The sequence below is a fragment of the Schistocerca gregaria genome, chromosome 6 (genome assembly GCF_023897955.1).
Source record: "Schistocerca gregaria isolate iqSchGreg1 chromosome 6, iqSchGreg1.2, whole genome shotgun sequence".
NCBI lineage: Eukaryota > Metazoa > Arthropoda > Insecta > Orthoptera > Acrididae > Schistocerca > Schistocerca gregaria.
The window spans coordinates 75982243-76009267 of NC_064925.1; the positions used below are offsets into that span (position 1 = coordinate 75982243).

General features: G+C 43.6%; 1 non-coding gene across 1 annotated transcript; it reads left to right on the plus strand.

Moving 5' to 3' along the window:
- The first annotated feature begins 24391 nt into the window (after positions 1 to 24391).
- Trnap-cgg (transfer RNA proline (anticodon CGG)) lies at positions 24392 to 24466 on the plus strand. The gene has a single exon. It is a non-coding gene; the product is annotated as a tRNA-Pro (tRNA).
- The last annotated feature ends 2559 nt before the right edge of the window (positions 24467 to 27025 follow it).

Sequence of the window (27025 nt, forward strand, 5' to 3'; positions counted from 1 at the left end):
CCTTAGAACTTAGAACTACCTACACGTAACTAACCTAAGGACATCACACAACACCCAGTCATCACGAGGCAGAGAATGTGAGCGTTGGGGTGGGAGAACATTTAAATGTCACTTTTATAGGTTTTTCTTGAATAACTTGAAACTCGTGGCTTCTAGCGAAGATGTTTCCCAGCACAAAATCAAACTACATTAAATTTGCTACAAAGAAGGTCCTGTTCATATTTTCTATAGAACTGACTGCTTCTGCTTTGCAGGGGACGGGAGAGTCACAGATTGTTAGAAACATTGTTTTAACGGTATAAAATGAATGATTATCTTTAAATGAAGGGGGTTGAAAATAAGTATCAAAGGTGTGTACCACGTCTAAATGCTGTGGACCCGTATTAAAAGATAAATTGTTTTCTGTGGGTTGAACAGGGTGAAGAGGGTGAAGTGGAAGGGGTGTGTGTGGGGTAGAAGCGAGAAGGAAGGAAGGTCACCAGATTGTGTTGATGCACTGCCATCGTTAGTGGTAGGAAAAGCGCATTAACTTTGCGGTCATTCGTTAATTCACCACCAAGTGAGTACAACACAGTTACATGGCATTATGATACGATGTTAACGACAGACAGCAGCAAGGTGCCATTTTTATCAATCCGTTCTCTTTCCCACAAATACTACATAGGTTATTGACAAAGTCACAGTTACAAATGGAACACATCTCAGCCATTGTTCATGGGCGGCCAAGACTGCGGCTCGAGTGCCAAAGCGCTCAGCCTTGCTTCACATTTCCCCCACTGCCACTATACGCTGTCTGAACGCGTGGTGTGAGGGGGGGAAGAAGGGGGGACAGGAAAACTGCTAACGTGCCGCGTTTAAATGGCAGTACAGTCACACTGCATAGTGCTTGGTTTTTACATTTTACATTTCTCAGCGGCACAGGTCACAAACAAAACAAAATTTAATTTTTTTCGCATGCAGAAGACATAATATTTAATAATTTTTGTATGGTACAAACTCTCCACGTATGTCCGCAGCTCGTGGTCTCGTGGTCACGTTCTCGCTTCTCGATCACGGGGTCCCGGGTTCGATTCCCGGCGGGGTCAGGGATTTTCACCTGCCTCGAGATGACTGGATGTTCGTGTTGTCCTCATCATTTCATCATCATTCCTGAAAGTGGCGAGATTGGGCTGAGCAAATGTTGGGAATTTGTATGGACGCTGATAACCGCGCAGTTCAGCGCCCCACAAACCAATCATCATCATCATCATCATCATCATCATCATCATCATCATCATCATCTTTCCGCTTATGGACAGACACACACAGTTTCAAAGTGTTTCGGACTCAGGTTCCCAGGTAATCGTGACTTAATTAGTTTCATAATCGAAAACAAGTCTTTCACACAAATATGTCGATCAAAATATTGTGGGACATTTGCAACGTCATTATGGATCCTTGAAAACTCTACCTGAGGAGAGCAATGTAGACATGCTGGACAGTTTTAACGTAAATTACCTTGCACGTCAGTCAGTCGCATTTGCATGTTGACAAGGACACTCAGCAGAAGCGGCAAACGCCCTCGAAAACAGCTCGAAAACAGATGTAGGTTTGGCAGCGTCCTCAAAACTGTTATAAAATTATCCTTGTAATTCTTTCAAGGCCACAATGATTCTTCCAAACTAGCGTTTTCTTTCAACACAGTGAGCTTATGGAGCGGGACTGTCTTTGTCAGAAGGTGTCCATCCTACAACTCTATTTTCTTTTTTTAAATACATCGCCATCAAATCAGAAAGAAGTTACCTCGCAATGTCTTACTGGGCAGCGTGCACTCAATTCCACTTAAAATGTGAAGTGTACACTCAATTTCAGATATTCTAATTTTCGTTGTTGCACTCCTTTGTCCTTCATAAATTCAACAATAGCTAGTTTTAAGTCGAAATACCGTTCCAGGCATGTCCCGTAGCTTAATCAACATACTTCCAAGTAATATATAAAGTCTCATACTATTCGCCCAGTTCCACTGATAACTTTTGCAACTGACGATGGAACAATGTGTGCAACTTCAGCAATTTTACTATTCGTACCAACAATTTCTTGACCTGCTCGAGGCCTGCAAATTTAGCGCTAAGTGTTTTCTAATGTGCAGAACAATGAATCCCGTCTGACGACGGTTATAAAATTTGCTCTTTCATTGTCAACTACACCTTTAAATTCTTTATGCATGCTATTGTAATGTCGTTTCATAGCAAATATACACTCCTGGAAATGGAAAAAAGAACACATTGACACCGGTGTGTCAGACCAACCATACTTGCTCCGGATACTGCGAGAGGGCTGTACAAGCAATGATCACACGCACGGCACAGCGGACACACCAGGAACCGCGGTGTTGGCCGTCGAATGGCGCTAGCTGCGCAGCATTTGTGCACCGCCGCCGTCAGTGTCAGCCAGTTTGCCGTGGCATACGGAGCTCCATCGCAGTCTTTAACACTGGTAGCATGCCGCGACAGCATGGACGTGAACCGTATGTGCAGTTGACGGACTTTGAGCGAGGGCGTATAGTGGGCATGCGGGAGGCCGGGTGGACGTACCGCCGAATTGCTCAACACGTGGGGCGTGAGGTCTCCACAGTACATCGATGTTGTCGGCAATGGTCGGCGGAAGGTGCACGTGCCCGTCGACCTGGGACCGGACCGCAGCGACGCACGGATGCACGCCAAGACCGTAGGATCCTACGCAGTGCCGTAGGGGACCGCACCGCCACTTTCCAGCAAATTACGGACACTGTTGCTCCTGGGGTATCGGCGAGGACCATTCGCAACCGTCTCCATGAAGCTGGGCTACGGTCCCGCACACCGTTAGGCCGTCTTCCGCTCACGCCCCAACATCGTGCAGCCCGCCTCCAGTGGTGTCGCGACAGGCGTGAATGGAGGGACGAATGGAGACGTGTCGTCTTCAGCGATGAGAGTCGCTTCTGCCTTGGTGCCAATGATGGTCGTATGCGTGTTTGGCGCCGTGCAGGTGAGCGCCACAATCAGGACTGCATACGACCGAGGCACACAGGGCCAACACCCGGCATCATGGTGTGGGGAGTGATCTCCTACACTGGCCGTACACCTCTGGTGATCGTCGAGGGGACACTGAATAGTAGACGGTACATCCAAACCGTCATCGAACCCATCGTTCTACCATTCCTAGACCGGCAAGGGAACTTGCTGTTCCTACAGGACAATGCACGTCCGCATGTATCCCGTGCCACCCAACGTGCTCTAGAAGGTGTAAGTCAACTACCCTGGCCAGCAAGATCTCCGGATCTGTCCCCCATTGAGCATGTTTGGGACTGGATGAAGCGTCGTCTCACGCGGTCTGCACGTGCAGCACGAACGCTGGTCCAATTGAGGCGCCAGGTGGAAATGGCATGGCAAGCCGTTCCACAGGACTACATCCAGCATCTCTACGATCGTCTCCATGGGAGAATAGCAGCCTGCATTGCTGCGAAACGTGGATATACACTGTACTAGTGCCGACATTGTGCATGCTCTGTTGCCTGTGTCTATGTGCCTGTGGTTCTGTCAGTGTGATCATGTGATGTATCTGACCCCAGGAATGGGTCAATAAAGTTTCCCCTTCCTGGGACAATGAATTCACGGTGTTCTTATTTCAATTTCCACGAGTGTATATAGTGCCTGTCGTTCATGAGAACTGAAAATTCTCATTCATTTTAAAGGATTGCCAAGACATATCGCTAGACTACCTTTTTTTGTCAAAACTGCCACTGGACCTGTGAACGTTCTTCACATCACGAACAAATAGTGAAGAATAAAAAGCGATGGCAGTACGATTCTGCCAGACTCAGAGAGCTCTACCGATCGATAAACGTCGCACCGCAGTCCTAAATGACACGACGCTCTGTTCCTTATACTTCCGAGAAGTACCAGCGACAGGCCGGCCCTGATTTACAGGATCATGTTTTACATAAAAGCTCACTTAACATCTGCAAATAAATACTCATATAACAAACTGAAAATAACTCGACTCAATAAATACGTGATCAATTAAGCTTTTTGCCCATTCACATAAGAGAACTGGACAGGAAGTGCTGGGGAGGTATACCCTGTCTGTAAACTGAAAAGCAAGCAGCGCTCGAGGTGGAGGAAATCGCCTTTCCCTGAAGATCGGCACAGCTGCCGTACAGGATGTCTAAGAATCTATTTCTTCTGTAATAGTGTAGAAAGTGTGCAGGGGTTTATGTAGATTCTGTTCATAAACGTTAATTGTATTTGTATTATTAGTACATCATACCCGCATTCCATATAGTGTTAAAATACTTTGCAAAAAACAAACATCCCCCCCCCCCTTCCTCCCGGTTATGTCAGTGCACTGCATCATCAGTGACTCATCAGGTATGCTGCAGAGAGATGGTATAAATTTGTGAAAGACCTTGTAGGAGCTTCTTGTGACACAGTGGGATGGATAGAGTGGGGGAAACACCTGCTAGATCTTCAGTTTGCTGACTTATGAAGGAGGGCAGTGTATAAACACAATCGGCGACCTACTTTCCCTCGCACAGGAGAAACCCCACACATCCCTCCTCCCTCATCCCTGTAACACCACTGGGACACAATTTATATCATAACGCGGCACTATTGCACTTAGACGTGGTACAAAAATTTAATATTTTTTTATCCACTTCATTTAAGGCTATTCATTTATTTGATACCATCAAATAATATTTTTAATAATCTACGATTTTCCTTCCCCTGCAAAGCGGAAACAATTAGAAAAAAATGACCACGACTTTTTGTATGAAATTCAGTTCAGTTCAGTTTTGTACTAGAAACCATTTCCGGCAGAAGTCGGGGTATTCGAGTTTTCGAGAAAAACACTCACACCCCATCTAACAGGCTTTTTAATATGTTTTTCATGCCACATCCACCTATCACTGTACAAAACTTTGCGACTACAAGAATTTTTTCCCTAGAATGATATTTTCACTCTGCAGCGGAGTGAGCGCTATATGAAATTTCCTGGCAGATTAAAACTGTGTGCCGGACCGAGACTCGAACTCAGGACCTTTGCCTTTCGCGGGCAAGTGCTCTACCAAGTTTGGAAGGTAGGAGACCAGGTACTCGCGGAAGTAAAGCCGTGATGACGGGGCGTGGGTCGTGCTTGGGTAGCTCAGATGGTAGAGCACTTGCCCGTGAAAGGCATAGGTCCCAAGTTCGAGTCTCGGTCCTGCACACAGTTTTAATCTGCCAGGAAGTTTCATATCAGCGCACACTCCACTGCAGTGTGAAAATCTCATTCTAAGAACATCCCCTAGGCTGTGGCTAAGCCATGTCGCCGCATTATCCTTTCTTTCAGGAGTTCTAGTTCTGCAAGGTTCGCAGGTGAGCTGTACAGTGTGGAAGGTAGGACACCAGATACTGGCGGAAGTAAAGCTGTAAGTACCGGACGTGAGTCGTGCTTGGTTAGCTCAGTTGGAAGAGCACTTGCGCGCGAAAGGCAAAGGTCCCGAGTTCGAGTCTCTGTCCGGCAGGCAGTTTTAATCTGCCAGGAAGGTTCATTTTTCCTCTAATTTTCTTTCCTTCACTGGACTACTCACAATTGTTCATTAAAAGACCTCTAACCATTCTGCTGTTTTGACAAGACGCCTCCCTTGGCAAAGTGGTAGAAAGAGATGACTGGCGCCGGCCGCTGTGGCCGAGCTGTTCTAGGCGCTTAAGTCCGGAACCACGCTGCTCCTTAAGTCGCAGGTTCGAATCCTGCCTCGGGCATGGATGTGTGTGATGTCCTTAGGTCAGTTAGGTTTAAGTAGTTCCAAGTCTAGGGGACTAATGACCTCAGATGTTGAGTCACATAGTGCTTAGAGCCATTTGAACCATTCTACATGATTGGCTTCAGCGTCCAGTCGGCGAGTTACGTGATAAATTGAAAAAGGTGACGCTTGTGGATCTAATGTCTATCCAACAGCCACGGTTTTCCGTATACTATATCGATGAGCTGACAGAAACATACGAGGATACTGTTGCTAGGCTGCTATTTTGTCACTACCATTTCAACCCAACAGAAATGACGCAGACTCAAATTAAAGGTTACAATGCCACAGTAATCATTTCAACAATATGCTGCCTGCAATTAAAGCACTCAGCAACGAAGTTCCATTGATAACTGTTGCAGCTGACGATGGAACAATTTGTGCAACTTCAGAAATTTTACTATTCGTACCAACAATTTCTTGACCTGCTTGAGGCCTGCAGTCAGCGTCACGTACGACAGTCAGCGCCGAAGACTGGAAGAAAACCGTCAATCACACGCAGTGCCTCAGCAATTCGTGGTAAAATAAGAATATTTTAGAAAATTCGGCAGAGTATATTCTCATGTCATTAAATAAGACCAGCGACAGTGTCATTTCACGTACATGTGACACCGACGAGACTGGTATCAGCAGCGTTTTTCCATATTGTCACAATAAAGATGAAGGAGGCTATTCAGTTGAATGTGTGGAGTGTCTAAGTACCTGCAAAGCAAAATTACATATCCCGGAGTGGGATTCCTCCTGCACTCCTGATATTGACAACTACGTGTTTAAGAAGCTACAGATAATTGTTCAAGCGCAGTCACTAACACGTAAGTTCACATCAGTAGGTCCATGCACGAGCAGTTACGCATCAAACTGCACATTTTGAAGTAACGAAGATAAAATTTCGTCGGCAAAAATACACTCGATCTTTCAGGGCGGTGCATGGGTTCTGAGGCAGAAATCAAGTGAATGAGAGAACACAAGCTCTAAGATAAATATTGTATTATACTTAACTTACATGTAAGCGGACTGCTGGTGTGATAATACACATTCCTACGATCACCGTCTCGGTATCTGCCTGGAAAACGACGTGATTCGTAGGTAATGCCATACCTCGATTTATAAAGTCAGTAAAGCTTTTAACATGGATTCTTGAGTGCACCTGTAGAACCAAGACCGCTTGTGACAGAAACATACAGTAGTTGTTGTGATCGTGTTCCTTAACATCTGGCCATTTACACCTCCTTTCTAGGACACAGTGGTAACACTCACAAGAAAAACTAATGAGACATGTCCACCCATCGCTGATTTTCTTTCAGTATTATTTTGTATCGTATGGAATCATTAATTAGCAAAGTATTAGTAGTAGAAGTTCTGGTCACTTGTTTTGTGGTGCATGCCCACCCGATCTCACAGTAAATATCTAGTGCCACGAGTATATGTACTGTGTTGTCTGTCTTTGCATTATATGTACGAGTGATGTAGAAGGGATGATTTTGTATGGCGCAGGATATGAATTGCATGTTTACTAGATCGATAAGGTATGCCATGATATATTGCTGGGTTGGAGATCGGTTTCACGTTCTAATATTCAAGCTCCTGTCCTTGGTGGGAGAGCAGTGTGATTGAGTAGGAGTATTTCCAAAATTGTCAATATATGGGGTACATGGTGTTATATATTCTCTCTCTTGTCCTCAGTGGGAGAGCAGTGCAATTGAGTAAGAGTGTATCTGTATTTGATGATATGTAGGGCACATTGCAGAGTTTAATTGTCTGTTCAATATGGTGGCCTGTGTAAAATAGTTTTTTGCTACTGAAAGTCTTGTCTGCAGAAAGAAGGAAAAAAGTGAACGGCGCTTCCACACCGGTGGCATCAGTAATTCGGCAGGTAAATTCGATAAGAGCCAACCATAATGCTAGATTCATTCACAAGACATCCTTTGTGCCAGGACGTAGGAGTGTCTACAAACTGATTCGAACAAGATGGAGTCTAGGTACGTACAGAAAGTTCTGAGAAAGCAAGTGTTCAAAGAGAAGTTGAAGCATGTCTGGCGGGGATGCCGTCACTCATCCACCACTGTGGCATTAGGACATCTCCAGACCTATAGCTGTAGGATACCGAAAATTCATGACATTTTTTTCTCTTCTGTATGACAGTGCTTTGAATACTCTTTGCATAATTGTTCTGAATCACCCCCATCTGTGCTTAGTGATCTATTTCCAAATAGGGAGAAAGCTTTTATGATTCGGGGTGTTTTCGCAAGTGTGTAGTACAGGCCTTTAGCTGTGTGAATGTTTAACGTTTCTGAGAGGTATATTGACAGCAGGACGAACATTCCACCGCAAAGTGTCAGCCACGCTGGGTACGCAGGCACGACAAGACACAGCTCACATGTTCCCTTAGGAACGTGAGGAACAAAGGACACTGTGATATTCTGGTAAAGTTTTTCTGTACTGTCTGTGAGGGTGAGTCGCTAGGCAATCAGGTCTTCACTGGACCACAGGTAGAGAGAGGGTTCACATGCGCAGGTGGCCACGAGGATGACTTGGTGCATATTTGGATTGACAGACATGTGATGTCAGTATAACACACACTCCTGTGCTGGCTCGTACTGGCTGGCTCTGATAGCTGCAGTTGATGATAGTTCGTAAGCATTTTTTTTTACATGTACTGAGTGTTTGTGCACTGCCCTTGGAGTGTCTGCACTCTGCAGATGGGGCTTCGCTCACGTGTGGTCACGTCAACAACAGTAACTAGGTGATCACGTATTTCGAAAGAAATCTCTCAGGTTTCGGGTATGAAAGGGGTGCCACCGCCTCATGTTTGCAGGTTTTGTGTGTCCTTTCACTGGGGTTGCCGGTGCATCTCGACTTCTGGGTGGGTGTGCGGTCCGGTGCACAGGGGGCGGTGGACGGTGCCGGTGTGTGTCTGTTGCATTATTTTGCGAGCAGGTCTGTATGCTGTGCTGTGTGTTATTTGGACAGTTTACGCACACTGAGTGTGTCTACACATCAATGTACTGCGTTATTTAGGAGGAGTTTGCATATCTGTACTGAAGTTATTTCGGTAATTTAGGAGCTGTTTGGGTGTCTTCAGAGCATTATTTAGGAGTAGTTTACAGGTCTGCAAGCTGTGTGGCATGACCCCAAACATGCTAGGGTATGTGTTTTGTAGCAGTGTGATAAATATACTATCTTTCAAAATCCATCCCTTAATAGTTCCGAAATAAAGTACACTCCTTCTTTAACCTCTCCAGTAGCCCAGAGCAGCCTGAGTCATTTTCGGGCCCATTTTCCCTCTCCAGACAACCACCTTGTATAACGTCACATAAGGGATGACAGCACCCTCTGGTGGCAGTGCTGTGTACAAAGTCAGTTGGACTCTAGATCTCGTGGTGGAGACACTGCCTGCAAAATAAAGACATGTTGAGAACAGGCAGAGCCCTTTTCCCACCATTTCCCCCACCCCGGAATGTCATCTTCGATTACATCACAGAACAGACGACAGCGCTCTCTAGTGATGATACTGTGTACTAGACCAGGATCACTGTTTCTTGCCATCTTGGATAATGGTAATTGCATCATCAGCTGACGTCATGGCAGTCATCATGAATGAGAGCGCCCTCTGGAGGTGGTACTGTGTGCTAGGTCAGTTGGAGTCCGGACCTTATGGCGACCACACTGTTTCCCATCATTCCCCTCACCATCTTGAATTACGTCACTGGGGGTTGACAGCACCCTCCGGTGATTATGTACTAGTTCAGCTGGAGTCCAGACTGTTGTGGTTGGCAGGAGAGCCAACACCGTTTTATTAAAGGAGGCCGAAATGCACGCGTTTAGCTCACGCACGCTGGCGTGAGGTCTGGAACATGACAAGGGAGTTAGAATTGAGAAAAACGGACGTGGCTGGTGGAATACTTAACTTTAATCCATTAATGACGAACGTCGCTCTTGACATTACATGATTCACAGTAACAATAGCAACAGATAATGGCGCCTTGCTAGGTCGTAGCAAATAACGTAGCTGAAGGCTATGCTAACTATCGTATCAGCTAATGACAGCGTAGAAGTCAGTGAACCATAGCTGGCAAAGTCGACTGTACAACTGGGGCGAGTGCTAGGAAGTCTCTCTAGACCTGCCGTGTGGCGGCGCTCGGTCTGCAATCACTGATAGTGACGACACGCGGGTCCGACGTATACTACCGGACCGCGGCCGATTTAAAGGCTACCACCTAGCAAATGTGGTGTCTGGCGGTGACACCACACAGACCTCATGGTGAACGCACTGGAAAATAAAGTCTTATGTCCAGCATATATTGAGTCCTTTTCCCACAAAGCCCTAGGAGGAAGTGGCGGTCAGGTGCCTTAGGATAGTGGAGACAGTCCAACTACCCTGTTTTCCTGCCATTTTCTTAAGTTAGTAGCCCCACTGACATATCTTCCCTCCAAAATTCAAACTTCCTACCAATCCCTAGGAGGAGGTGGCAGTCGGATGACTTAGGTTAGTGGAGGTAGCCCAAGTGAGCTATTTTCCCACCATTTTCTTAGGTGTGTTGCAGTGTCCAGATGGAATTTGGACTTCCTGTCAGAGGGGGCGTGGCAGGGGGGGGGGGTGTGGCACTTTAACAGTAAAATCCGCTATCTTGGATGACGTCATCACCGCCATCTATTATGACGTCATGCTCTGTTACCAAGTATACATGCCGCCATCTTGGATGACGTCATCGCCGGCCGCCATATTGGATACATATGGCAACAATGGAGATTGGGGTGGAACCCCTGTAGCTCTAATACCAATACTGTGCAGAAATATCGAGGGATACATTTCGACAGTTACCATCAGCTTCATGCTATTTATCGTTTCAGAATTTTGTGCATGATTTTTTTTTATTCTATCAGCCTTTCAAGTTGCTTAATGTCGATCTCTGTTGTCTAGTCTATCTAGCAACAAAATTTTAACCTCAATAAACCAGTTACACTTACCATCTTTGATTAAAAATTCACACATTCCCTGTCTGCCACTATAAATTTGCCCCTTTACTGCTCCTTCATTCCTCAACTATTTTTCTAATACTGCATTTCGAATTTTACTACTAGCGTAGGTGTACCAGTTCGAGTCCACTCAGTGTGGTTGCCAGATTTCCGTACTCTCCCCTCCCCCTTTCCCAACTCCAACCTCTCTCGACGTATCACATCATGGATGACATCACGCTTCGTTGGGAAGTTTTCAGGCGTGGAAGCGAGGCAAATATATTTCCCTATAAATTTACTAACTACTTGGTTAAGACATACCTATGACAATGATTCCCACAGAAAAAGCTTTTGCCTCTTTGCAGTTTGGATGTTTTTGGTTTTCCCGTAGTCAGACTTGTTTTCAGCATCGCACGGCATTCCTTCTCTTTGTAACGAGTTGTGTGCTGCTAGGTTATTCTCTGGCGGGTTAAAATACTGCTCAGGACGGACTGTATCTGCGACCTTTGGGTTGAGTCCAGGTTCACTTCACGACCTGGATGTTTCAGGAGATAACTTTATTTTACAGCACAGTCCAATTATTTTTGACGTTGAAATGCATTGTTTTATTACGCACGTTAAGTTTTATAATTACTACTCTCCCTCTGCTTTTCTCCGCTATTTCACTGCCAGCAAAAAAGAGCGGGTAAATCACGACCACTAAGGCTGTGTCAACGTAATCTACTCGTGTCCGCTCAAGGCCCAAAGGCGACACGAGCTGTCGTATTTCTCAGAAATGGTTCCCGCACTACAAGCGACGTAATTAATTCCAGCCCCCGTACCTCATTAATTCGCAATTTGCTTAGAGTCTTAACATTCTTTTATACTGTGACACTTAACCTTTGGTGTCGCACATTCTTCTCTAAACCTTGGTCCTCTGCATTCCATTGGAACTCCAGCCTACTGGGTGAACTTGAGAGCTACAATCGTAGTAATTCTCAAGGAACGTAGCCACATTTAGCAATCAAATCAGTTCAGAAAAAATGATGATAAATCTGAGATGAAAGAGACGTTCTGCGAACAATGCTTGCGCCATGGAGACTGGAAAGCAGTTGTGGAGTACTGCGCCTATTCTCCTTCTACGAACTACTGAAAGTCGTGCTGTTTAATGAGATGTTTGCACTCGCGTCTCCACTGGAGTACCGCTAGCGTACCTGTTGGACAGCGACAGTCCGAGATACAGCTACTCTGAAAATGACAGACGCGTCTTGTTTCTGGTGCACTGGCACGAAAATGTTTTCTTTATGGCATTCACTTGTCCAATTATTTGGTCATTACCATAGATGCTCACTTGCACGTGCAAATGCTCTTTTGTGCAGTCAGCAGATAATTACAGAATATACTGCAAAGCTTTAAATGCACGTTTAAGGTGGATAACCGGTTAACTTCTGAAGACTGGAATCTCTTTCACTCAGAATCTACATTCAGGTAACTACTCTGTTAAATTTCGAATGTACACAACATGGAGTTTTGCCAACACCCAACATTTGCTTGTAACACCCTGACTTGTTTGGTACCAAATACGCCCTTTGTTTTCTGTATACGCCGAACTGACCGAACATACTGGAAGGAAGGTGGATAGTTATTAATTGATGAAAGTCCGCCCCCGGCACCTGGGTGGTCAGCGCGACAGACTGTCAATCCTAAGGGCCCGGGTTCGATTCCGAGCTGGGTCCGAGATTTTCTCCGCTCAGGGACTGGGTGTTGTGTTGCCCTAATCATCATCATTTCATCCCCATTGACGCGCAAGTCGCCGAAGTGGCGTGAAATCGAAAGACTTGCACCAGGCGAACGGTCTACCCGACGGCAGGCCGTAGCCACATGACATCATCATCATGAAAAAATTGACATTTTAGGGGGCTACTTCACTGACCTGGCCATTATACGGTGAGGCAGAACATTATGACCAGCGCCCATCGCGAGATTGAGTGCCGCCTGGTATGATTGTGAGAACGTGACGCAGTAATGGAAGTACACTGGTGTGCAAAACTCAAGCACGAAAGTAGCAGTATACCTCGATGACACTTGGACGGTAAACAGAATGAACTGCTACCGTATAGAAATACGCAGTGAGATGAAGAGAAACGACACTTTTATTCTAAGACAATAATTACAAGGAATTTACTGTGATTCATGATAGTTCCCTGGAACTACAAAAGGGAGGACACGGTTGTTAATATGATGCGTGATCACTACAGACAAAAATGAATGCCTCTCTCTCTCTCTCTCTCTCTCTCTCTCTCTCTCTATCTATCTATCTCTCTGTCTTCTGCTTTTGGGGCAGTCTGGCATCAACTGTGCTGATTGCTACGGTTCAGGATGTCCTAATGAAGGGAATCTTGGTCTTTTAGTACGAGGAGATACATGTCACTGCACTTCTTGGAGTCTGCTCACGATGAGTGCGTTCATCCGTGTAAATAGTATTCAAACCGAATTTAGGAGCAGTGTGTTGGAAAAATTTCACGTGTATTCAAGCAAGTGCGTCGTCTGTTAAATAGATGAATCAAACTTCTCGTTGCTATTAACGCTTCGTTTGTCATAAATGCCGGCCGGAGTGGCCGACCGGTTCTAGGCGCTACAGTCTGGAACAGCGTGACAGCAACGGTCGCAGGTTCGAATCCTTCATCGGGCATAATGTGTGTGATGTCCTTAGGTTACTTAGGTTTAAGTAGTTCTAAGTTCTAGGGGACTGATGACCTCAGACGTTAAGTCCCATAGTGCTCAGAGTCATTTGAACCATTTGTCACAAATGTTTCCGTGATACATTTGACTTAAAGCCTCAAGTTATAGGTGCATGAGAAAGTGAATGCTTGTAAAACAACGGATGTGACCAGTTAACGGACAGAAATTAGATTTGAAAAGCACTCTATAACACTGCCAGTAACGTGAGATTTCTATGAATACAGAGAATTTGAGATTAGACGCTTCGATATTCGAATGAATGGAAGATGCAAGTTAATGAGAAAACTAGTTACAGGATTATAAAGCGGGATGCTCCAACAACATTATTAAACAGGGCGTCTACAAAGAGGTTGTTAACAAAACGCTCGTGCATCTTTGAATATCCTTCAAGCCTGTGCGACCCGCACCAAACAGTAGAAAGAGCGGATATTGACCTAAGCTGAGACATTGCTTATCCACTTTTCAAGTTAACAAATCGTTACCGGAGGTGAAATAAGTCTGTACGCGAAAGAAAGTCATCGCACCGATCTGTGAACTCTACACCTTTAGAGCAGCAGTCTACCGATCCGGCAGCCAGCAGCAGTTAAACGTACGAACACAGCAGTTTAGTAGCGTGGTACCCATACAGTAGTTTACTAGCGTGGGAACCAGTTTATTTCAATAAATCTCCAAATGTGTATGAAATTAGAAAATTCTCACTTAAGAAATAGGCTTCTAAAATTGAAGTAACAGTGCCACTTCAAGATATAATGAGATGCTGCTTTATTTTGTCTTATAGAATGTTTTATAGCCACATCGGTTAGTGCATTACCAAACTGCCTTTAAATTACGTCTTGAACGTTAGGTAATCAGCAGAGACGATTTCAGTCTGCTCTGATTTGTTAACGTTCAAAGAAACTTTATTGACGTATATGACTTTATCCGAAGAGGTTAGTGCATTCTGTTGCATTAACTGCCAATAACTTACAGGTGTTCCTATTAACACCACGATACAAACTGAAGAGACTTGTTTCGTCCAATATAATTCACAGACGGCCGTAGTGGGCGAGCGGTTCTAGGCGCTTTAGTGTGGAACCGCTCGACCGCTACGGTCGCAGGTTCGAATCCTGCCTCCAGCATGGATGTGTGTGATGTCCTTAGGTTAGTTAGGTTTAAGTGGTTCTAAGTCCACCTTTTCTTATTGATAAATGTATAGATAATTATTCGACTCAAATACCAAAGATTCATTTCATTTAACACTGACGGACAAAAGAAGATTTACGATCTTCGTTTATTAGTTTTACTAATAGTTACCTTTGGTTGTTCTCTTGTCCTGGTGGTAAGACGTATAAACGAAATGCTGTGTAATTTCAAGTGAAATTGTGCTGAATAATGAAAGCAACTTCTCAAACAATACGACTTTCTCATTTGCGATACCATGGATCCCAGCTCCTGTATTTTAATTTTGTATGGCGAATTCAGATGGAGGCGACGATCTTCACGACGGTGCTACTCAACAATAGAGGTACGTGAACGTGTTCATCTCTTCCTCTTCGTGGCCGCCAATGTCAGTTTCAATATTTAGGTCACGTTTAATTCAGTTTATTACATTAAAGTGTTCATAAAATTATCTGTCAAAAATTGACAATATCAGTCTGTTGCTTTGGCAAATCTGTGTAAAGGATCTGCAGTCTGAATCTGATAATCATGCCTTAGTACAAATCAATAATACAGGGGCGGTCGAAAAGTTTTGAGCCCGAAATAGTTATCGTAATGTCTCTCACAAACACCACCACCTACTTCTATGGCGACCCTTTTTGGGTGTGCAATTTCGCGGCTCCAGCTTCGTTAGTTTTGTCGCTGGGATGCATTACATACCATAATGCAAGCAAAATGGCAAGTATAGAGAGAATCAAGAACCATGCTGTGATTGAATATCTTCATTTGAAGAGAATAACACCCAAGGAAATTGCGGAGGACATGTGGAATACACTTAAGGACAGTGCTCTGTCTTATGCAACAGTGATAAACTGTGTGTCCGACTTCTAAACGTGGAAGAACGAGTGTGCAAGATGAGCCAAGGAGCGGAAGGCTTGTCACGGTTGCCTCTGATGCAACAGTGACTGCAAATCACGATACGATTTTGCAAGATCGTCGAACAACGTTGCGGCGCGTTCAGACCACATTTGGAATCTCCCACGGGCGTGCTCATGACACAGTTGTGGATATCTCTGGAATGCACAAAGTTTCATCTCCGTGTGTCCCGAAAGCTCTGGCGTTCCCCAAGGTAGTGTTACAGGCCCTTTGCTGAACCTTATCTATACGAACGATTTGGAAGACAATCTGAGCAACCGCCTTAGGTTGTTTGCAGATGACGCTGTCGTTTATCGACTAATAAAGCCATCAGAAGATCAAAACAATTTGCAAAACGATTTAGAAAAAATATTTGAATAGTGCGAAAATTGGCAGTTGACCCTAAATAACGAAAAGTAAGAGGTCATCCACATGAGTGCTGAAAGGAATTCGTTAAACTTCGGTTACACGATAAATAAGTCGAACCTAAAGACTGTAAATTCAGCTAAATACCTATGAATTACAATTGAGAACAACTTAAATTGGAAGGAACACATAGAAAATGTTGTGGGGAAGGCTAACCAAAGACTGCGTTTTATTGGCGGGACACTTAGAAAATGTGACAGATCTACTAAGGAGACTGCCTAGACTTCGCTTGTCCGTCCTCTTTTAGAATACTGGGATCCTTATCACATAGGATAGATGGAATACCGGGTGATGAAAAAGTCAGTATAAATTTGAAAACTGAATAAATCACGGAATAATGTAGATAGAGAGGTACAAATTGACACACATGCTTGGAATGACATGGGGTTTTATTACAACAACAACAACAAAAAAATACAAAAGTTCAAAAAATGTTCTCCGACAAATGGCGCTTCATCTCATCAGAATAGCAATAATTAGCATAACAAAGTAAGACAAAGCAAGGATGATGTTCTTTACAGGAAATGCTCAATATGTCCGCCACCATTTCTCAACAATAGCTGTAGTCGAGGAATAATTTTGTGAAAAGCACTGTAAAGCATGTCCGGAGTTATAGTGAGGCATTGGCGTCTGATGTTGTCTTTCAGCATCCCTAGAGATGTCTGTCGATCACGATACACTTGCGACTTCAGGTAACCCCAAAGCCAATAATCGCGCGGACTGAGGTCTGGGGACCTGGGAGTCCAAGCATGACGAATGTAGCGGCTGAGCACACGATCAGCACCAAACGACGCGCGCAGATCTTTCACGCACCATCTGTCGGACATTTTTTGAACTTTTTTTTGTTCTAATAAAACCCTATGTCATTCCAAGCATGTGCGTCAATTTTGGTCCTATGTCAAAGTGGCAGGTGGATCAAAACAAAATGTCCAGACACTCTGTGACCAAAATGGTACTGAAACAGAGGATGACAGACTAAAGGCCGAAATACTAAATGTCTTTTCCCAAAGCTGTTTCACAGAGTAAGACTGCACTGTAGTTCCTTCTCTAGATTGTCGCACAGATAACAAAATGGTAGATATCGAAATAGATGACAGAGGGATAGAGAAACAATTAAAATCGCTCAAAAGAGGAAAGGCCGCTGGACCTGATGGGATACCAGTTCGATTTTACACAGAGTACGCGAAGGAAATTGCCCCCCTTCTTGCAGCGGTGTACCGTAGGTCTCTAGAAGAGCGAAGCGTTCCAAAGGATTGGAAAAGGGCACAGGTCATCCCCGTTTTCAAGAAGGGACGTCGAACAAATGTGCAGAACTATAGACCTATATCTCTAACGTAGATCAGTTGTAGAGTTTTGGAACACGTATTATGTTCGAGTATAATGACTTTTCTGGAGACTAGAAATCTACTCTGTAGGAATCAGCATGGGTTTCGAAAGAGACGGTCGTATGAAAGAAACCCAGCTCGCGCTTTTCGTCCACGAGACTAAGAGGGCCATAGACACGGGTTCACAGGTCGATGCCGTGTTTCTTGACTTCCGCAAGGCGTTTGACACAGTTCCCCACAGTCGTTTAATGAACAAAGTAAGAGCATACGGACTATCAGACCAATTGTGTGATTGGATTGAGGAGTTCCTCGATAACAGAACGCACCATGTGATTCTCAATGGAGAGAAGTCTTCCGAAGTAAGAGTGATTTCAGGTGTGCCGCAGGGGAGTGTCATAGGACCGTTGCTATTCACAATATACATAAAGGACCTGGTGGATGACATCGGAAGTTCACTGAGGCTTTTTGCAGATGATGCTGTGGTGTATCGAGAGGTTGCAACAATGAAAAATTTGACTGAAATGCAGGAGGATCTGCAGCGAATTGACGCGAGGTGCAGGGAATGGCAACTGAATCTCAATGTAGACATGTGTAATGTGCTGCGAATACATAGAAAGATATATCCCTTATCATTTAGCTACAAAATAGCAGGTCAGCAACTGGAAGCAGTTAATTCCATAAATTATCTGGGAGTACGCATTCGGAGTGATTTAAAATGGAATGATCATATTAAGTTGACCGTCGGTAAAGCAGATGCCAGACTGAGATTCATTGGAAGAATCCTAAGGAAATGCAATCCGAAAACAAAGGAAGTAGGTTACAGTACGCTTGTTCGCCCACTGCTTGAATACTGTGGGATCCGTACCAGATAGGGTTGATAGAAGAGATAGAGAAGATCCAACGGAGAGCACCGCGCTTCGTTACAGAATCATTTAGTAATCGCGAAAGCGTTACGGAGATGATAAATAAACTCCAGTGGAAGACTCTGCAGGAGAGACGCTCAGTAGCTCGGTACGGGCTTTTGTTAAAGTTTCGAGAACATACCTTCACCGAAGAGTCAAGCAGTATATTGCTCCCTCCTACGTATATCTCGTGAAGAGACCATGAGGATAAAATCAGAGAGATTAGAGCCCACACAGAAGCATACCGACAATCCTTCTTTCCACGAACAATACGAGACTTGAATAGAAGGGAGAACCGATAGAGGTACTCAGGGTACCCTCCGCCACACACCGTCAGGTGGCTTGCGGAGTATGGATGTAGATGTAGATACCTACATTATTCCGTGGTTTATTAAGTGTTCAAATTTATACTGACTTTTTGATCACCTTGTACATAGAAAAAACTCAAAGAAGACCAGCACATTTTGTATTATCGCGACATAGGGGAGAGAGTGTCACCGAAATGCTACAGGATTTGGGATGGACATCAGTAAAACAAAGGCGTTTTTCGTTGCGGCGGAGTCTTCTCACGAAATTCCAGTCGCCAACTTTCTCCTCTGAACGCGAAAATATTTTGTTGACACCGACCCACATTGGGAGAAACATCACCACGATAAAATAAGGGAAATCAGAGCTCGTAGAGAAAGATACCGGTGTTCGTTGTTTCCCTGCGCTATACGAGATTGGAATAATAGAGAATTGTGAAGGTGGTTCGGTGAACCCCCTGACAGGCATTTAAATGTGATTTGCAGATTATTCATGTAGATGTAGAACGCAGATCAGAGACGGGAGCGTATGCAGTGTGTGAAGAAATCGTCCGCTAATTTGAAGCGGATGAAGACGGCTATCTTGCAAGCTATGCGACAGTGGACGAAATATGGGTTCATGGGTTGATCCTGAGGCTAAATAAGAGTCACAATAATGGAAACATCCCTCATCCCTTATACCAAAAATATTTCGGATGCAAAAGTCATCCGGTAAGGTGATGGCATCGGTCTTTTGGGATGCAGAAGGGGTAATTATGGTGGACTCCTTGCGAAAGGGCGTAACTATCAATGGATCATACGCTCCTGCGCCGTTTGAAAGAAGAGATAAAGAAAAAAAGGCGCGGAAAACTGGCGGAATTCTCTTGCATAAGGATAACGCACCGGCGCGCAAAGCCCTCGCAACACTGGAAATTCTGCGTGACTGCGCGTTCGAATTTTTTTGTTTCCGAACCTAAAAATGACGTCAAAGGACGACGATTTGACAATGTTGATGCAGTGATTGATGCTGTGATCGCTTGATTGGACTCGAACTCAAAGAGCTTTTATTTGAATGGTTTGCAGAAGTTATTTGAGTGTGACCGCAAGTGTATCAGTGTACACGGGTATTATATTGGAAAATAAATTGGAATTATGAACTTTCTGTCATTCTTTATTTGTTAGGCTAGAAACTTTCCGACTCCCTCGTATTTGTGATATAGTACCATTAGTGCTGAAATGTTACTATTAAAAGACATACAGCGCTATAGATGTGTATGTGTTTGTATCTCTGGCCAGAGCTGAAAATATTTAAATTGGATTATGGTGGGACACATCTGGTATAATTTTTATTAAAAATGAAACTCCTCCAGCTGTACTTAAGATTTTATATTTATTTGGCTACTAGTTTCGACGTTGTGTCAACGCCGTCTTCAGGCCCGTACACTTTGATGAAATCGATTGTGTGTGGCTGAGTATTAACGTCGAAACTAGTTGCCAAATAAATATAAAATCTTAGGTACAGCTGGAGGAGTTTCATCCTTAATAAAAAAGAAAGCATATTGATCGTAAAATCTGCAAGCGACTCTTCAGAATGAAGCCTGAAAATTATTGCAACTCAGCAGAAGCGATTTGACTGTCCCCATAGTCCTTCTCGCTTTCGCAGCTAGATACCGCCATGTTAATCTGCAGGTGGAAGCTGAAGTGGCTGCAGAATCAGTCATTGGTTTCGCACCAACAGTTTGCGCCGGCTGCTAAGTTCACCTCAGCCCGAACTATAACTCGCCCATCTCATCTGATTGGAAAGTTGCTCGGCTGGCGACATTGACTTCTGGTGGTGAAGGATGGTGGTTAAAAAATCTAGCGAAGAAGTGATTTTGTTCCAGGGATTCCAGAAAGGGAGGCGGGTTTTCCCGTTCAGTTCTTTACATAATTTTGATTGGGTGAGCTACAGATGTTTCAAGTGGTGACCAGTAAAAGACGTCTTAAAAGAAGCTAGCCTCCTTCCTGACTCTCATTACAGGTGATCAACCAGTGAAACGTAACTACCATTGGGTGCTGAAAACCTGCGTTCCGCTCTCTCCCTCTCTCTCTGTCTTCTTCTATGGGCAATGAGGTATCACTACGACAGCTAGATTTGTTTCTTTTTCTAACTTCTAATTTGTTTACGTCAGCGAGTCCTGCTGGCTGTTGCATTGTGTTAAGTCTTTGGTTTTTGCAGTACCTGGACCCGGCCATGTCCCACGCTCTAGGATGCTATGAGTTCCCTCTCCAAGTTTTCATCTTATCTCCTGTCATGTTTTCTACGTTTCGTGCATAAAATCGTCCTTCCGGACCCAACCAAAAACAGTATTTCTACTCTATCCAACTTCAAGTTGTAAAGCAGACACTATTGATTGCACTACACTGCATGAGATAGTATCGGTATTGTGATTTCAGTCACCTGCGCACAGCGACGTCTCCTCATTGAAAGGCTGGATTAACAAGTGTCGTTGACCTGAGCGGGTAACGGCTAGTGCTTTCCAGGAACTCATCCAGGGGGGATGGGCCCTTGCCTATCGACCTGAATGACCTGGTGTTCACTCGCTCTATTACAGCTCAACTTAATATGCTTCCAGAGCAGCTTCCTATTTAGATGAAGCACGCAATTCCGTATAAAAATGTATACGTTCACTAGGTACTGGCAATCACTAGCACTGATATACGTATCATTAGTCAGTGGGGATTAATTACACCGACGTGATTACTCTTCTTAGCTCTGGTTTCCTGTTAGTTATGGGACGAGTCTGGGAAAAACGGTCATATAACGTAAACGAGTGATTAATATCAGTTCTGTTTTACTACTCCATCAGCTCCAGAAGTTCCACGCTGAGTCTTCTTCAGGCCTCAAATTTCGTCCATTTTTCATCTGGACATTTTCACACTCCGTTTCACTTCCAGAACTATGTGTAAATCTGGTGCACCAGTATTTCTTTTTCTGTGATGATAGAAAGTGGCTAGTCCCCCAAGAATTTTCTTTCTGAGTCAAAGAAGTTGGTGAGCACCATTATTAAATCCTACCTTGACGGGATTTAGATCTGTAAAAATATTTATGCATATACCCCACATCCACCGTACTGTGTGTGGCAGAGGGCGCATTGTACTTTAAAACACGTATGAAGCGAAGGAAAAATATCTTTCTGTTCATCTCGTCATGAACTGTAATTTATGTTTATCTCCTCTCGTCATCCTCACGCAAAATACACGATAGAGGCAGTATCTTCTGCGTAAACCGTTTCTTAAAGTGTACCTAGCAGAGTCTCAGACCAACAACGACGTCATTTTTCGGAAGATTCTCATTTGAGGTCCTTAACCATCACGTTTACATTTTTGTATTAGCTGTACTCGTCTATGGCAATACTTGCAACACATCTCTGAATTAGACGTTTCCAGAAAAAAAAAAAAGGTTCAAATGGCTCTGAGCACTATGGGACTCAACTGCTGTGGTCATCAGTCCCCTATAACTTAGAACTACTTAAACCTAACTAACCTAAGGACATCAGACACATCCAAGCCGCACGGTTCCGGACTGCTCGCCTAGAACCGGGAGACCACCGCGGCCGGCACGTTTTCTCACATACCAACTTGATAACAGCCCGCACCATCGTCTTGTACGCAGTTTCCATTACCGTTTTCCCAAAATATCTCCAGAACTCAGTATTATTACTCGCACATATTCAAACGACGCCACAGGCATCAGTAACTTAACAGAGATCTAGATTTTGGATACCATCTTGTTACTTCTCTTGTTTGTGGGCATTATCTTGCATTTTTCGATATTTCAAGACATCTGCCAAACGGAAATAATGTGCAGGTCATTCCTCATTTACTCGTGATCATTTAGTGAGGATGTTTCTTGCAGGCAGCAACATCGTTAGTAAACAACTTGGGCTATCGTAAAAATTCTTTACGCCCACTGAGAACGTCAGAGGTCTTACTACGTTTTCATGGAACACAGATGCTGTTACTTTCGTATCTGTAAAGCTTTCGCTGTCAACTGGGTTCTACTAGCCAAAAATTCTTCCCGACAGTCAAATGTTTGTGATGATACCCCGTAACTTTTTATCATTCACCAGTGAGATACAGAGTCGGTGTGTTTTCGTAAATCTACGAAAATGGCATCTGCCTGTTTATCGGAACATTTGTTTTGCAAAATAACGCGTATGGAAAAAAAAGCGATCTGTATTTCCCACTTGTTAGTTTTTCCTGAAGCCGAGTTAAATTTTTGAGACAAGCTTCCTTTCATGTAGGAGCTTGGACTATGACTTTTGACCGTTTCACAGATGGAAGTAAGGGATATTGGCCTATTATGCCGAACATCCATCATTTAAATAATATAGGTTTTATTCCATCTTCCGCGACTCTAATAAAAGCCTGATTTAGACCACACGCGTTTTCTTTCTTTCGAAGCATCCTCAATGGTAACACCAACATTTTTTATTTTTATTTTTACGAATATCGTATTTGTCAACATCGTAAACAGTTTCCATGTTTTACACTGCTACTATTAAATAGTATTAAATTATAATGATTACTGCCAATATTTTGCTCTGCACTGCATTCCTAATGTTCTTCCACACACATGTGCTGCTATTTTTAGAACATTGCACTTCACTGACACTGGAGATATTTGTGTACTCTTTCATGTAGTACGGGGATACACACACCTCGTGTACTCGTAGTTTGACGTTGCGAGTTGTGAGAGCGCCGTTTGTTTTGTTAGCTGTGGCTGTGGAAGCGTCTGCTATTCTGCTATTCGTCGCTCTCTCTCTCTCTCTCTCTCTCTCTCTCTCTCTCTCTCTCTCTGTGTGTGTGTGTGTGTGTGTGTGTGTGTGTGTGTGTGTGTGTGTGTGTTTGTATGTATGTGTGTGCTCAGGGGAGACACTTTTCCTAACTTCCGTGTGCACATATTAGCACTTTGTTACTGTGGCAGGAATTCCTGAGTGTCTGTGCAGTGGGGAAACGCTGTAACAAATATGACAAATACGTATGAAAAGACCGCGCACAGATTCGTGGTTCTGGAGAGGGGGAGGAGAGGGCGGTACTGTTTGGCACTCCGTTCTTATTTGAGCTAGGAAAATAGGGTAAAAACTTTTTGGTTTCGCCAGGACCAGCAGCTATCTGTATAGCCATTAGAAGCACCTGTCTTACTGTAGCCATGCTACAGTTTATTAAGCAAGGTTTAAAGTACGAACCAGAGATGGCGCCCAGGCAAATTGTGCCAATCGATTAATTTCTTTTGGAAAAGATTTTAATTGGGCTGAAAATAATGCTCAAGTAATCCTACCATTTGTATGTGCACCGTTCAGATACTACGCGCAAAAACAGTCACCCTTAAATAACTCCGAACTCGAGGGAGACTGATGGTTCATATTTGGTCCACCGGTATATCGGACCTTGGCCTAAAGTGAGTTTTAACCGTTTGAAAAAATTTCGCTTCGTTTGGATTTTACGTGCAAAAAACGCTTCTTCTGGGAGGTTTTTTAACCGCGCTACTTGTATAATTTAAACCTGCACAAATCTGTTCAAACTTTACACGAAGATGAAGAAATGATTAAATTCCAAACAGGATGTTTTATATCCAAGAATCTTTAACCGTTGTAGAGATACGACGATTTACATTCGAGCTAAATGTAGCATTTAAAATTCGTTCTCATATGAACTGAGTGCGCGGAAACGGTCTAAAGCAAATCAAATAAATAAAGAAATGCAATCTAACGATATAATTGAAAACTTACTTTTAGAAATCTAATTTCATTACCAGAATGAGATTTTCACTCTGCAGCGGAGTGTGCGCTGGTATGAAACTTCCTGGCAGATTAAAACTGTGTACCCGACCGAGACTCGAACTCGGGACCTTTGCCTTTCGCGGGCAAGTGCTCTACCAACTGCTTCGGTAGCTCAGTTGGTAGAGCACTTGCCCGCGGAAGGCAAAGGTCCCGAGTTCGAATCTCGGTCGGGCACACAGTTTTAATCTGCCAGGAAGTCTAATTTCATTAGTATTTTAGGGGCAAAAACACTTTTTCTAGTTTCTTGCGAACGCCACTTCTACGTTGAAAACTTGTGCGAATCGGTTTAAAACCTGTAAAACGGTAGACAAATACAAGTAATTAGTGATCGTTCTGTTGTTTTGTGAAAGCTTTATTTGTTGCTTCAATATAAGTAACATGGTTCGAAATACAATAAAGAAAACCTTTGCCGGATCAGTTGTCTAGGTCAACGAAAATCTACGTCGGTGCCAAGTTATTATGGTCTAATGTTAAAATTATGATAGAGTAAAAGTTTGGGAGTAGAATGAAAAATGGTCCTATAACAGCACAAAAAAGACGAGTATGTCACTGGCAGAGTTGGGGATGTAAAAGAAGGGAAGTAGCTCTTCGACGTATCTGGCAACTTCAAAAAACGGTTAAATCGAAACATCTTGACATATTCGCGCTTTTTTACTGGTTAAGGCTGCTCCCCCTGCGCAGGGAACTCTCTTAGCTGCATGGTATTGACAGTTCAGCACATTGCAATTTAACGGCTAAACTCCTTGATCCTCTGCCCATATTTCAGAAGATTCACCAGCTACACTGAACAATACATAATGCCATATGGAATACTAATAACACTTTGTGTCTTATTACACGACTTGACAAATTCCATGTTGGGTGACACGATTCACTGTGCCATGTTATAGGACGTGACTTCATGTATCATGTTACTTTACTTCACAGGATGCATTATATTACATGACTTGGATGCTAATACTAATAAGTAAAAAGTCGCGAATATGTGAACACATTTTGATTTAAATGACTTTGAAGCTGCCAGATAAGACGAAAAGCTAAATCCCCCTTTGATTATCCAACTCTGCCCAGGGTAAATTCCTTTTTGTTGTGCTACGATACGAGCATTTTTCATTCTGGTGTGTTTCTTTTCTGTAGTTGCCTTTTAAATTTGGAAGTTTTCGTGTAGTGTTAAGTATTTCTTGTCACTAATTCTGATTACTTTCATATCTTGTTCTGTTGTGATTTGAGGATGAGGGGTGTTATTTTTTGATGGGAGGTTTGTTGCAAATGTTGAAAGGTTAGGGCCAAACTTCCATACTCTTTTATGTTCTTTGTATCTCGTTTCAGTTGTTCTGCTGGTCTGTCCTAGTTAAAGAGCATAAACAGCTGATACAATGGAGTTGGCAAATGCCGTCAGGTGTAATCTTCCTTCTTCAAATCTTTCTGCATTGAATTATTACTTTGGTAAGTTATTTTTATTCCCGTTCTCTTAAAAATTTACCAGTTCTGTGTGTCAGCTTGTTTCCATGTGTGAGTGTGTACCAGCTTGGCTGTTGACCTTTACTGCCGTGCTCTTGTTGTGTAGTTGTGGTGTTGTTAGTGAGTATCTTTGTGGTGAGAATTTTGGACTGCTGGATTGTGCGGTGTTTTGTTTTACTTCTTTTAACTTGTTATATTTTTATATCTTCCTGGATTGTCTTACTCAGTTTTGTAACTAGAGATTCTTTGTGTCCACTGTTTTCTGCTATTTGAATTATTATGCCTAGCTCCATACTGTAGTTGTGTTTGTTTAGTGGCACAGTGTTTAGTGGAGGATGTATCTGAGAGCTGCTTATTTTTGGGGCTGTGGGTAGTTTCAAATGGTTCAAATGGCTCTGATCACTATGGGACTTAACGTCTGAGGTCATCCGTCCCCTAGAACTTAGAACTACTCAAACCTAACTAACCTAAGGACATCACACACATGCATGCCCGACGCAGGATTCGAACCTGCGACCGTAGCGGTCGCACGGTTCCAGATTGAAGCGCCTATAACCGTTCGGCCACACCGGCCGGCGTGGATGGTTTGATGAATGGTGCAGGAATGTGTCTGATACGGTGTGTTTCGTGTAAATGCTGAACGAGTGTACATAGCCGAAAAATATAAACACCCACACCCACCCACACACACACACACACACACACACACACACACACACACACACACACACACAGGGGGAGAGAGAGAGAGAGAGAGAGAGAGAGAGAGAGAGAGAGAGAGAGAAATAGCAGACGTTTTCACAGACCCATGCAACGAAACATGCTATACTACGTGTACCTGTCTCAGTACAAAATGAAAGCATATACACATGGTGGTCAGAAACAGTACGAAAATCTTATAAGGGTGTTACAGGGAAAATTGTGCTGAGAAATACCTGGTACGAAAACAAATCTACACGTTGCGCCGTTTCCGATTTAATTAGCATTTAAGCAGGTTGTTGCTGGTGCAAATTCAAGCAGATTGCCAGAAACAGTGACGCCACACATGATCTTCGGTTTTCCTCGAATCGAACAAATGTGGCTTCGGCTCAACTGGCTTAAATTTATCACATCCGAGAAAGGCCATTTTAACTTGTAATGAGTACCTGATCAGGTGGCAACTCACGGTCTGTGCGTTACAACATTTTAGCGCTTGCAAGTGCTTGAATTCGCGCACCCAATGACCCGATTGACTAATTTTAATACTAATTAAATCGGAAACGGCGCAACGTAT